General features: G+C 38.3%; 1 long non-coding RNA gene across 1 annotated transcript; it reads left to right on the top strand.

The window, feature by feature from the left end:
• Positions 1–2863: 2863 nt before the first annotated feature.
• On the top strand, positions 2864–13136 carry LOC141728287 (uncharacterized). Its single transcript, XR_012579210.1, has 3 exons — positions 2864–3364; positions 5014–5259; positions 8664–13136. It is a non-coding gene; the product is annotated as an uncharacterized LOC141728287 (long non-coding RNA).
• The last annotated feature ends 1092 nt before the right edge of the window (positions 13137–14228 follow it).

Raw genomic sequence — 14228 nt, 5'->3', positions numbered from 1 at the left:
ATGGCTGCAAGGACTGAGAGCATGCAAAAGGAGATGACTGAGTTCAAACTGACGGTGAGCTGATGAGGCTCAGAGAACACTGGAGGAAGAAGATGCTAACTACTGTTCTTGGAATCAATCATTCAAAGATGGATGCCTAGGAATCCTATGGTCAGAATCCTCTGCCTGCCCTCACATTCTTTCAAGTCCTAATCCACCATAATGGATCCAGGTGGGGCACAGCTGTCCGTACAGCTCAGAACAAGACCTGACAAGACATCTGACTGGATGCTTCCAAAGAGAGAAGAGAGTCTGATGCCTGTCTGAGCTCCCGAGTCAAAAGTTCTATGGCCTGGGTGCCAGGCCAAGGAATGCAGAGATCACAGATGCTAACAATGATGCCAAGGTTTCTGACAGGCCCCTCAATGTGCTAAGGTAAAAGACAGGAGATACACAAACAACACATAATGCACAGCAGACAAGTGACACCAGACACACCGGGACTGCTCTGCCCTGAACACCTCAGCACTGAGATCAAAAGTGAGGCTAGGCTTTCATGGGGCCTAAGGGGCCACTTCATGGACACCCCCCCACCGCCAAATTGGACTCAAAAACCCCTCCCAGTAATTCCCAAACCAGCACCCTGCCTTCATCCCCTCTGTGGGTCATAGCCCTCAACTTATCTCTCAGACGTCTGGCGATGCCGGTCCGTGTCAGGTGCAAAGAAAGGCCACCTCGTCAGCTGGGAAGGTCCTGCTGTCACTGGGCTGATGTCTCTCAGACAGCTAGAGTAAAGAGAACCAAACATCAGTGCCTGATCTTGGCACCCCATCGGCCAAAACCCCACCAGTCTGCTACTCACCGTGCTCCTAGGAAGGCCCGGCACCTGCTAACCCTGACCCTCTGCCATGGATGCAATGCATCTGCACCTGAAAGAAAGTTAGAACATATGTCAGACGCCACCAGGATAACTCAGAATCTGCAAACACCTTATGTCAATCTAGGAATAGCATCTAGAGCCCAAATACACCCAAATTACAAATTTCAACTCCCCAGGCTTGTCCTATTGCAGCAGGCTACGCGGCAGGGCAGAACAGCTCTGGCACCAAGGTGTGGAGACACCCGTGACACAGAACGTGACAAACAGGGGGACATCAAGCACCACACATCATGCTTGTGGTGAGGGCTTAGAGGTGGGAAGGCAAAAGGGACCCCAAAGACACACTAGGTAAAACGGCACACCGGACAACATGACACAAACCAGAGCTGTTCTGAAATGCCCGCCTGAAAGCTGCCATCAAAAGTAGAGTCTCACCCTTTAGCTGTCCTAAGAGGTCCTTAGGAAAGGTCTCTTTTCCCTCAGCTAATTTTTAAATCTGCCCCAAAAACTGCCAACCCACTACTCTCCAATGGTCCCATCTCCAGCCCGTGGGCTCCAACTTATCTTTTGGATGATCAGTGATGGGAATCCACGTTGCACCTGAAATAAGTCTGCCTTCAAGGGCCTCATGATCACCTGTTAGCCTGTTGGTCAGCTACAATAAACGAAACCAAAACCAGAGGATTAGTTCAGAGCTAATTCCTTATAGGAATTGCATGTTACTCCAGTGAGAAAGTTGGCTCTTTCAAAACACAAGCTTTGTATTGTTAGCATTTCTTAAATTTATTTTTTATCCATAAATGTCCTAATGGTAGCTTGCAATATATATTTTTTTTTTGCATTTAGAAGACCTGAAGGATGCTTCAAAGCTGTTTCTAGTTTTATTCCTTTTAAACATAGAAATAAACTTACAGAATATACACACACATCCAAACAGCATTTCAAAGAAAGAACAAACCAACTAACATCTTCCTCCAGAGTTGGTCCTGGCTTCTTTCACATGGGGACCCTGATTTTTCTTGTTCTGTTTTCCATGACAACCTTCATCCTGCAAAGTGACCTTAGAGTTTGACCCCAAATCCCTTACCTCAGTGAGAACACCCCTCCTAACCTGAGGCATGGTCATTGAAATTGGCATGAGGAGCAAAAACTGCTCCAGTTTCTCCAGAAATTTTTTTCCTCAGTTTTTGAGGGAAGTGGAACACTTGAGGGAAGTATTTTATTTCCTGCTCTATCCTGAAAGAAAAGACTGATTCTGTTTGTATTTATCACAACCTATTTATAGTCCTTGACAATGTGATCCATTCCACAAATATTTGCTTTAATCTCTGACTTTCCTCATGAAGTAAATTAGAGAATTAAGAAATAAGGGAATCATTTGTAGTGGGTTTAGTCACACAGTAATTTTTTTCATGTGTGTACAATAATCTAATTTTTTATGTTCATTTCAGCACCCTGAATGAATCTATACTACTTGGTAAAGAAAAGGAAAATGTTTAATATTTGCTATGGATAATTTGAGACAACAGGGTTTGGAAAGACTTCTATCACATTTACCTTTAGTAAATTAAAATTGCAGAGTTGTTTTGTTGAGCTTTTTAATTATTCCTTTCACTCATGTCGTCTTTGTTTTCAGCTCTGCTAACTTTCAACTAGACTTAGAAATTTTAGGAAAAAAAAAAAACAAGAGAAGTTTGTTCATTTTTTTTAAGGTTTATTTTCAGTGAGATTAAACTATACTCACTTTTCCCACTCTTTAGAAGCCATACTCCTGGATTTTCAGCTATTTAGATGGGTCAGTTTTATTGAAATTATTTTCTCAGCTTGCTGAAGATACATGTTTTTAAGGATCAGGAAAGTGATTGCTCAAATAAGAAATTCCATGATTTTTTTAAATTTGTCTGGAATGCTGTCTTTCAGAAAGAAACAGTAAAAGATACAGAGAAGACTGATAAAGTTCTAGATCTTCCAGTCTTGCGTCTGGTCTTGTGTCTGTATTCAAAATTTGCAAAGATCATAAATCTCGTTTTAGAGAGGTACAGAAACCAATGTCTCTACTTAATTGTACTTTTTTTTTTTTCATTTATTTCTGCCCTTTAGGATGCTAAAAAGCAAGTTGATTGATTCCTGCAGTGTTATAATTTCTTATATGGCACATCTTAAAGGTGACAGTGAGGGCCCCACTCAAATGGGCCTTGAACCATTGCAGGTCTTTGGCTGGCACTGGGCTCCATCTTCTGTCTGTCCTTGCACACCAGGTGAAAACAGATACTTGGAACCACAGGATTCCTGGCCTGGCCTGTCCAGAGCCAGGAGTTGGACTTGATCATCCTTGTGGGTCCCTTCCAACTCAGCCCATTCTGTGATTATGGGACTTGCATGAATTTGCCAATTTTTCAAAGGGGGAAGAAAGTGGTGCTGGCCAAGTGTGAGCTGGTCTGTGGTCACCTCTTGCACCCTCACTGAGCAAGCTCATCCCAGCCTTGTTCCTGCTGAGATTTGCAGGTAGGGCTGTCTTAGTGCACTGAAATATTACAGTTATGTCACTGCTCTCTCTTTCCTTTTGTTGTAAGCAGAATATTAGGAACAGCTTGAATGCCTTGAAATTCTAGTAACCTGATTTTCAACCAGACTTTAATGCATGACTGATTTGGTAGGGAGGACAGGTAAAAGGATTGTATTCTGCCTAGTATATAATTATTAACATGTTAGTTATCTATTTAATTTTCAAAATTTCCATTAAATATTTAAAATCATTTGTGTCTGTGGCTCTTGCAAACATCCACCCTTGATATATATCTAATTTATTTTTTTGAGAGATTTACCCTTCTACCAAGTATTTATTAGCCTACATGGAATTGATAGGCTAGTGGAAAACTCATTTATTTATTTACTAATTTTCTTGGTTATTGACTATGCAAAAGTTTCCACTAATGAGAATTCTTCCCTGTTGTGAATCATTAATACATTAAATACACTTCAGATTCCTCCAGTAATGATACAATGAGAATTGCTTAGCTGATTTAAATGACACAGATGTAGTACTAATTATACATTTTAAATTGGCAACAAACACAATTAATTTACTGATTATCAAAAACAAAAGTAAACTTTTTTTATTATAGTAATTTGCTATAATTTATCACACAGCCATTTTCTTTGTGTAATATTTATGCATTTGACAAACCTACAAAGAGATATGTAATTAGACCTGTTTCATCCATCACTGGCTGCCTTTGAACCAGAGGTTTTACGTGAACAGCTTACAAAGACACTATGAGATTAACCAAATCATAATGGTGCCATCTTTTAAACCAACAAATACCTTTTTTAGGTAATTTAAGGGAAATACCAAAATTGAATTGTTTCATTTAACTTAGGTTCCTGAAGGTGTTTTACAGAGCTGTTGTCTGGGTGTTGGTTTGTTTGGTTGTAGTTTAGCAGTACTATATTTGGTTGTAAATTTTTTTGTAAAAACTTAAAACAAAATTCATTTATTGGCATTTTTGAAGAGAAAAGCCTCAAAAAATGCTGCACAGGATAAAAATCTTTATTCCCACAGTAGCAACAACACCCTTTCTAAATGATTTATGCTTGGGAAAGTTTGGAATTATTTGTCCATGGATTTGGGAAGACCGAAATGAGACCAGTGTTTTATTTTCATTTAAGTGGCCATTATTTTCATTTAAGTAGTCTTTGAAGTCTATATTAATATAGGATAGACAGGAATATCTTGGAAGAGGTTGTGATTGTTGGCTCTGGCATAATCCTTTACACTTCCTGTAGAACCAGGAATTAAACCCAACACGCCAGAAACCAAGCCCCCAACTTCCAGATTCCCCTTCCCTAAACCAATAGATGCAAAACTCCCTCTCTTAGATGTTTATTCTGTATTTTCATGGCACTGGTCTTTCTAGAGAAAAGCCACATTTTTATGGATTTAAATGTCCTTCAGTTCATTTAAAAATTATGTATGTTTTCAGGTTGTGACACTGTTGTGGCCAGTTAAGGCTAGAGAAGCAAATTTTACTTGAACATGTGATGTCCTTTGATCTGTGACTTCATCATGCTTGACATCCTTGTTTCATTTGAGAACTATTTTGTTTTCCATTGACTTTTTCTAAGTTAAAAATTTTGCCATATGATTTTTCTAGGTGTATGATGGGTGCAAAGGGAGAATGAAATCCCCTATTTGAAATGGAATTTCAAGACAAAAAATCCTACTCATTGTGGGTTCTTTCCACTCTGGAAACTCTTATTAACTTCTAGGAAATAATTGCATATCTAAGTGGAGCATGGGATCTCCTGAAGAGAGCACAGAATTTAGTTTCCTTGGACACCATCAACAGCAGTGCTTGTGATGAGAAGTGCCAACAGCAACAGCAGAGTTCTTGTCCCAGGTGAGCACAGGTGCATTTGAAGGAGATGCATGTCCATTCTCTCTTCTAGAATGTTTATTTACCCCTTATCATCTGTCTACGTCTGGAATCACAGCCACCTGCCAAGAACCACTTTTCCATCTGTTTTCTCTAAGTATTCCTAAAATACCCCCAGACAATGCTTCCCCCCACCAATTTGTCTTACATTTTCAACAATGAATCACCTATTCAGGGAGGAAAAGCATTTATTTCTATTTTATAAAATATCTATTTCTGCAGTTATGTATTTCTTCTTTATTAAATGTGAGTTTGGTGATGAGCACTTCCACAATATGTTTTTTTCCTAATTATAATTTATTTGTCCTTCCTTCTTTTAGTGGTTTTTTTTTTTTTTTTTTTCAGAAGGGAATATGTGTAATGGCAGGTGTACAGGTATGAACATGTAGTTATCTGGAAACAATTAAAATTACCTTTTAAAAGTACAAAACAGCAATTTCATTATGTAATATAATTTCACTGTGCTGGGCCTTTAAAAAGAAATATGCTGTTGTTCTTGAACTGTTAAACTATATGTGTCACCGATTTATCCTGTTAGCAAAAGGATTTCATGTGTCACTTGGCAAAATGACAGCTTTCTTTCCCAGTCTATTGTATAATTGTGTTTTGTTAGCTGTTTTTGTTTTATAAATACTGTGCTAAAGGGATCTCTGAAGATCAAGATTTTTGATGCAGTATTTGTCTTTGCTGTTCTTTGATGTTGACCTTTCCCCACTCCCCTCACAGCAACAAGCACAATATTTTGTTCTCAAAAAGTTACCAAATCTATGTCAGGAAAAAAAGCATTTATTTTCACATCAGAGTTTTTGCAAGCAGGCCAAATCCATTCCAGCAGATTCCTCACTGGAACTCTCCTGAAATAATTTTCCCAGAAAAAAATAGGCTCATGAAAATTTTATTTACTTGAAAATCTGCAAGAGGCTCCAATGCTCTCATTCTTCCTATGTTTGACTACACAAACTTGGAACTCTGGCATTACTATTTCTTATTTTCCCTCCTGACAATCTCCCCTTCTAGCAACAGCAGTGACACAGTCTCTGCCTGTACATTTAGAATGAGAAGTTTCTCCTGTAATATTTAATTGAAATCCTTCTTTATTGAAATAAAATTGAGTTAGTTCTCATCCTATCTTTTGGTAGTTATGGAAAGAAATTATTTGTTGCTTGCTTTACAACAAATTCTAGATATTGTTCTTAAACACTGTTTTTAAGTCCTTCCTTCTCTTTATCTTGTCCTCATTATACTGAAGATATCCAGTTCCCTTAGCCTGTTTTCCCAGATGCTGCTTGTGAAACCTCTTGTCAGTAGTAAGGCTTCCCTTGGGGCTGTCTGCAGCCTCCTTGCCTTTCTCACAGAGAAATGGCCCAACCCAACAATGTTTCAGCTGAGCCTCCTCATTGCCAGGAGTGCAGAAAACTTCACATGTCTTTCCCACATGCTTGAAAAAGAATTTTTCAGATTGAAATTTACTAGTTTTGTACCAGCATTCAGTTTTGGCCTCTGTTTATTTTGAGCTGCTACAACATCCCTGTTTCAACTGTTGTTTAGCCAGGTAGCTAACATTTTGTATTATGTTTTCATTTTTTTGAAATGAAATATTTGAATTTTGCCTCCATTGAATTGAATCCTGTGGCTATTATAACTCAGTTCTGATTTCTGAAATTAGTGTGAAATCTAATCCTGCTCTTGCAACCCCTACCAGCTCAGTGATAGCCAGAAATGTGGTAACATATTTTCTATCCAAGTTGTTAATTAAAATATTTAAAGCTTATCAGATTTTTGCCAAGACCTTGCATAGTGCAACCTGCAGGTTTGGCAGTGAACCCTTTCTTTGGGTGCTGCCCCTCAGATTGCAGTTCATGGCATAGCTGTTCTAATGGCTCAGAATCAGATGCATGTATATTCTGTTTTGAGGCTTGCACCTAAGCAGATGAGGTGTAATCCTCAAACCTTTTCTGCTGGCAATGCCTGAGCATACTGAGCTGGAGGAAACTTCTGGAGGGGGAGCAAGCACAGAACTGTTCCTAAGAGATGTGCCATAACAAGTGCAGGAGAAGCCTGTCCTCTGGTCTGGCTTCCCAGTGTGACAACTTTCTGTGGTTTCATGGGTTGCAAAAACTTCTTCATACCTAGTCTCTCCTGGGTCCTTAAGATAGTGGTATTTGGTGGCTGAAGGTTGTCAGCCCTGTCTATTATTGTATTTATACACAAAGAGGAGCAGTTGTGAGCTTTAGAAATCAGTTATCTTGCAGACATAGATGTTTTTTGAGATTTTTCTGACTACACCAAATGTAGTCTTCTGTAGAAAGATTCTCCAAGGCTTTGATCATATTCAGAGCCTGGTGTGGGATATAAAGACCTGAGGAGTTAGGGAGAAACCCTTCCACAAAGTTCCTGTGGCCTGGAAACATGCTCTGCACTGTCCCATCCCAGTGAGACAGAGAGGGAGCTGGGGCAGGTGTCATCATTCTCCAGCCTTCCTGCTTAGTGGACACCTGTGGATGACTTTGGCAGTCAGGATAACTTCCTGTTATTGAGTCAATGTTTAGGCTATCTTTAACACATTGATGATAAATCAGAATGTGAAATTATATTCTAGTTATAGAATTAGACATTTGCAGCTGCCCTGGTGTCTTCAAGGTTGCAATATTTGCTTCGAACCACTCAATTGAAAATGCTTGGCCTGATGAGAGTTTGTGTTCCCTCAAATAAACTATAATTTATAAAGGAATATATTCTCAGCACATTTGAAAACTAAATAATCAAAATTATCTGAGCATAGGAAATTTATAGTTTGGCTTAGCTGTTGCCTTCTGGAATCTGGGTTTGCAACCTGATAGATTTTATAGCTCAGTGGACTCACTGATATAATGACATGGCCTTTTAGAATTGCCAGCTGTAGAACTAATTTTGGCTGGAGGAGTGGCCAGATGTATTCCTCACTGTCCTCAGTCTGAACTGGGTTAGTAGGGACTATAAATAGCTTCATAAATATTTTACTATGTCTACATTTTTGCTCTGATGTAAAAGATAGGAGGATAGATTGTCAGGTTCCTTGTGAGTAACACAAAACAGGGTCAATAAAAAAAAAAAAAACCCTTTCTTTAAATAAGTCAATTTTCTAATAATTCTATAATATTTCCCCTTTGGGCTGAGTAATGCTTGATAATAGCACCATTCCCCTCTTCAGCTGATGCAGGTGCTGTAAAAATGGCCATAAAGAATGATGGTTCCTGTTGATTTTAGCCAAGAAAAGACTTTTTTACTGAGAAGATGAACACTAGAAGTATCTTTGTTCAAACAAAAAGGAAGTATTTCATATTTCTTGCTCTTTTATCTGCTGATCTGAGTAGGAACCTCTGTTCCAGATTTAAATGCTGGCTTCAACTGAAGAGAGATGTGTCTGTGTTCTCAATCCAAGTGCCTCCACCTGCCTTTACCCAAGATTATTCCAGGTATACCATTTAACTTTGTCCCTAAGGTTGTTCATTGGCAACTTATGGAACAGAAGGTAATATAGAAATAAAAAAATAATCTATTTTCATTTGTGTCCCATGGCTGCTGGAAAGAAGAATTTGCATTTGTTTGAGTCAGGATGTCTTTTTCTTACAATGTTAAAAAACCCCCAAAGTAAAAACAGATAAACAAACAAAAAACCCCAATCAGAAACAGGAAAAAGAAAAAAAAAACCCAGAAAGTGTCTTCCTGCTATTCTGCGTATTGAACTGGAAAATTTAGGTGGTAATCTACTTGCTTTTAATTTTATTATTTCTTTCAAATAAAGCTAGCTTGTTTGTGCTCATTTTACTTGTTTTAGGGAAATATATTTTCAGGTTTTGTTACTAGAAAAATCTGTAGCAATTAGTGACATAGGGTTCCTGGTCTAAGTTTTGACTATAGCCAACATGAGCACTGTTCACTCCTTTCACAAATCAAGGAAGCCTTTGTGCTCATATTGAAGTTTTACTGTAGTAAAGAAAGTTTAAGCATCTTCTCAAAATGTGCTATTAGGGAAATTGTCTTACTAATTTATAAATGCAGCCCTTAATTTCCAGTGTGCAACAGCCTTGTCCTAGTTATTATTCAGAACAAAGATAGAATCTGTGACAGGTTCAGGCCACAAAATCTGATTTTGTTTCATTCAAGAAACCATTTGGCTATGCCATATCTATAATCAGCTGGATTCACGTTCCTTGGTTTTGCTCTTGGAGAGAAATCAAAATTGTCTTTTTAAATAGACTCCTTGCCTGCTCTGCAATTCTTAGAGAAGGCCAAAACCCCCAGACAATTATCTTTGTTTTCCCTCCCTGCAGGCTTTGCTGGTCTGTGTCATGGGTGTAACATGTGGATAAAAGTTATCCCACATTTCCATTGTATTTGAATGTTTTTTATGTGTTAAAAGCACTCTCTCCTGCTCCAGTCAAATGTGTTGAGGAGGAAGAGAAAGCAAAAAAGCTTTTAGGGTCCTTTTCAATGAAAATTTCTCATATCTATATATTTGCACCTCCCATAGTTTTTTATTTGAGTTTTTGTAAAGTTTCACTTATTTCTGATAGTTTAGATTCAAACTAGGGGCGCCCAGTGTCCAGGGGCCTCTGAGGGATGACTTCAACTGAGTAGTGAATATATTTAATTTGTAACTCTGTCTATGTAAGTTTTTCTTTGGAGCTCTGTGATCAGATTTCAAATGGAGGAAAATAGAACTTCTAAAATTTGCTATGTAAAAGACTCCATGTACTTTTGCTTTTTAAAGACAGTCTTTTGTCACTCAGACTTGATTTCCTTTATGCTAGTTATTTTCTTAATGTTAAGCCACTAAGAGAGGCTGATGTCTTTGAACATCCTTGGATTAGTCCTATAAAATATAACAGATTAATTTCTAGAGTTTCATATAATTAACCATGAGTATTATCTGGTTTTGGGTAATTTTTCAGCTGAAATTTCATTCAACTTCATTGAATTTATTTCAACTGAGATAACTTGGTTAAAGCTGACAGTTAAAAAGCCTGGTTTTTCAGATTCAACTCTTTTGCTATACCTTAAAATACCAGAACAAACAGTGAAAAGAAAGAAAACAGGCACAGGTCTGATTCTTGTGCTTCATTTTTTAGTACAGGGGAACAAGACTGACAGCAGGTATTAGACTGGACATTATATGGATATTTCTTCCATCGAGTTGCACTAGGAATAGGAATGAAGAAAATACTGGGATAGTCTAGAAGGTTTATATTTGAATATTTAGGTGCTAAAAATATCTTAAAATAGTTTGGATTAGATATATTCACATAGGACTGACAGGACTCCTGAAAATACCTCTGAACATTGCTTTGCTGATTGGCAGTGCCTTTTCAACTGTTTATTTTACTTCTCTTTCAGAGATTTGTGCAGCTGGGGATGGAAAAGGAGGTTAAGGGATTGTTGCAGATGTCTTGTCTCAAACCCGTATTCTGTCAAACAATAGCTGAAACTTCTTTAGTGTTCCCTGGGGCTAAAATTTGCAGAGAGCTCTCTGAGCAAGCAAAACTTCACCAGTGTCAGAGCTCAAACTATTCTAACCCTCTCAGTTGTTTCCAGACATGTGGAATTGTCTTGAATGATAGAACTAAAGCATCAGATCTGGGCTGGCAATTTTTTCCCTAAGTAATATAAGTAGAACACAAATGTATTTTGCACACAATGGATAAACACTGTATTTTATGTAGGCTGATCTGTGTGTTCTTTGCTTGAAGACAAACTCACCAGCTCTCAAGAAACAGATGCGTGTTTATCTTACAGCTATGGTGACTGTTAAATAAAAGAATAGGAAACAGGTTTTCTACAAATCAGATGAAAAATCAGCAGAGATTTTATAAATACAGATGTAATTACTATATGAAGAATTTCATAGCCACAGCAAGGGAAAAGTTTTCCATCAGGTACAGCTAATTCCTACAAGCCTAGATAAAATGTGAAGAACAAGCTCTGGTGACATACAAATCCTCAAGGATTTTACAAACTGTCCCATATATTTTGTCACTACTGATCAGAGTTCTAACCTCAACAGAGTCAGCAGAAAGGGAATTTAGGAGGGGACCTTACTCTATTTTCTATGATAAAACAGTTTTAAAATAAGATGTGCAAGTGCAGTCAGCATTTCAAAATTGAAAAAAGAGGACTTTGTTCTTTTTGAAGAAGTTTTCAGTCTCTGGTAGTGGACTGGCAGGTGTTAATGAAGATGAGCCAGTGTCAGATAGACTTTTAATTAATTGACAGTAACATACTTATTTCCTATCTCTGTCATGAAGCAGTCAATTTAACTTTGTAGAATAAGATGGAAAAAATTATTATCAGTAGGGAGGATTCTCATTTAGGAATTCACTATTGGACAGCAGCCTTATGAAGGGGAAGTTGCAACACAGTTCTTAAAATCTTCTTCCACAAATGGTTGCTGGTTCCAAAAATAAAAATAAATAACTAATCTAAAATGTATTAAGTAGCCCTACATTGGAAACTATGACTTGAAATTAAATAATGAAAACACAGAGAAAAGAGAAATTTCTCATAGAAGGACATCAGCATATTTGTAGTTCTTCAGGAAGTGTTATGAGAACAGTAAAAAAAAAAAGGAAAGGAGGGAATAAAAAGAAATAAGATGGAGCTATGTATGAAGAGAATGAGATCAATGTACATGTCAGCTAGGGTCCAGACTATGTGTACTTGGTTTTCTGGTTGGTGTTTCCTGGTTGTTTGGGTTGTTCTGGTTTTTTTGTGTTGATGTTCTTTAAGTTTTTGTTTATTTGTTTTGATTGTTTGTGGGATTTCTCTTTTAGAAAAAATACAGGATTTACTGAAATTAACTTGACCATTTAGGAAGTACTTGGAATATAAACTGAAACATTTTCTGAACATGGATTTTAATGGATTTCCATAGGTTATGGAAAGGAAAGCTCTAATGAGCTTTTTCCAACACAGAATGATTGGTGGAGATCAAAAGGATGGGGAAGAAATGAAGGCTCATAGATCCAAGTTTTCTGTTCAGTCCTAATAAATACAAGTCTGAGATCTAAAGAGTGATTTTTTAGCATTTTTGTATTCAGAGCCTTCTAGGCCTCTTAAAAAGACAAACCAATTGGAAAATGGTGATTCGACTGAGACAGGTATTATTTGGAAATGAGCTTAGGATATTTTTTATTTACTTTTTCAATTTATCTTTATTGCTTTAAAACAATAACAAAGTCACAAAAAAAGCAATTTTCTGAGGCATATGTAACTCTCCACCTGGAGAAAAACATAATTTATCCTTTAATTCTTTCTGTGGTATTGCTCATAGATCGATTCTCTCTCTTTGTATGAAACTTTGCTGATATTGTTGGTTTCTTTATAATACACTTTACAGCAGTATTTGATATTACTTCTGTCTGGTGAATTTGTCCTGAGCTCAGAATTGTGCTGCAGTCTGTAAACTGATCTAGCAGCAGTGGTATGGACATCAATTATCATGCACTTCATTGAAATGAAGTCTAACTTCTGCTGCTTGTAGTTTAACCTTCTCCATTTCTTTCCATTTTCAGGGGCTTGGTTCCACCTTCCATTGCTCTTTATTTTTTAATTAACTTTTTATATTTCTGCAGTATCCAGACGCCAAGGTCCTGTTGTGTACAGGGTCCTGGATAAACACAGAGTTGATCACTGAACTTTGTGGAGCTGCAGAGTGTGTTATCAGTCCATGAGGAAAATGGAGTCCACAGGTGTCCTGGGGTGACGTTATGATGCTTGTATCCCCATTCATCTGTTTTGTGCCTTTAAGACCGGCTCTGAAGAGTGGAAGTTTCGTTTGGGTTTCTCTTATCAGGGACACAGAGGAAAGCTTCTTTTCACTTCTTGCTTCAGCTTACTGCTTTGCTGGCTTCCCTTTTCTGCTCCTGCTTCTGCTTCTGCTCTGCTTTCGCCTCTGCTTATTAGCTAGTTTAGCTAAACAGTCCATATTCCTTCCGGACTGTTTCTCCTCTCCTGTTTCTGTGACCATCTCGAACCTGCTCCGGACTGGGACCCGGGAACACCGAAGGTTCAGCTGCAGCAGCTGCCCCAGCGCCGGAGGGACTGAGAACAGAGCAACCACCCCCGAAAGGGACTTTCTGATTTTGTCATCTTTCTCAAAGCGGTGTCATCGGGTATTGTTCATTTTGTGTGCTGGGGGGTGCTGGGCCAGTCAAATAAACAGGTTCTTTCCACCTCTCTCCAAGGAATTTTTTTCCCGAACCAGTTGGGGGGAGGGGCCGTGGGGGTTTCGCTTTCTGGAGGGGCCCTCCTTTGCAGATTCTTTAACAAATTTGCCCTAAACCAGGACAACAGGTTTAAAACAAATTGTGCATTTCCTTTAATTTCAATCCTTTCTTCCCTCTTCTATGAAAGACTGAATTCCATGCAGCTTTTCTTTTCATTTGGAGTATTTTTCCCTTTTTTTTTCCTTTACATCCTCTTGCTGTGCTCCACTGCAGCCCACGAGCTCCACTGGCACAGAGTGAGGGAGCTGTTCTGCCTCCCCTTTCTTGCTGAGGCTTGTTCTCCCAGCTGGGTGCCTCTCTTCCTATCTGAAAACCTTTTTCTCGTTTCCAGCTCTGTCCAGAAGATTTGATTAGCAGATGTGTGCACTTGTTTTCACTCATCTAGCTGCATTAATGGATGTGAAGCAGTGACCTCAACAGGTTTTCAAGTAAAATGTTGTTCTTTGGTAGTAGCAGGGTACAGGGAAAAGAAAGGAAGTATTGTTCATTTGCTCTGTCCTGAGTGCACAGAGTTACTTGGGACAAAACAATCACAATCCCTCTCTTTGTGGTGATCTTATGAAATGATTGGATATGCTTTTTTATTAACCTCCTAATATCATGACTGGCAGGTACAACCATTTGCAGACAATATGGTTCACCCAGCACTTTACTGGAACATTTATGCTA

This window comes from Zonotrichia albicollis, chromosome 2 (assembly GCF_047830755.1).
Source record: "Zonotrichia albicollis isolate bZonAlb1 chromosome 2, bZonAlb1.hap1, whole genome shotgun sequence".
In the NCBI taxonomy this organism is placed as follows: domain Eukaryota; kingdom Metazoa; phylum Chordata; class Aves; order Passeriformes; family Passerellidae; genus Zonotrichia; species Zonotrichia albicollis.
Note: the sequence above shows the minus strand (reverse complement) of the source record. Positions and strands in the feature narration are given on the sequence as shown.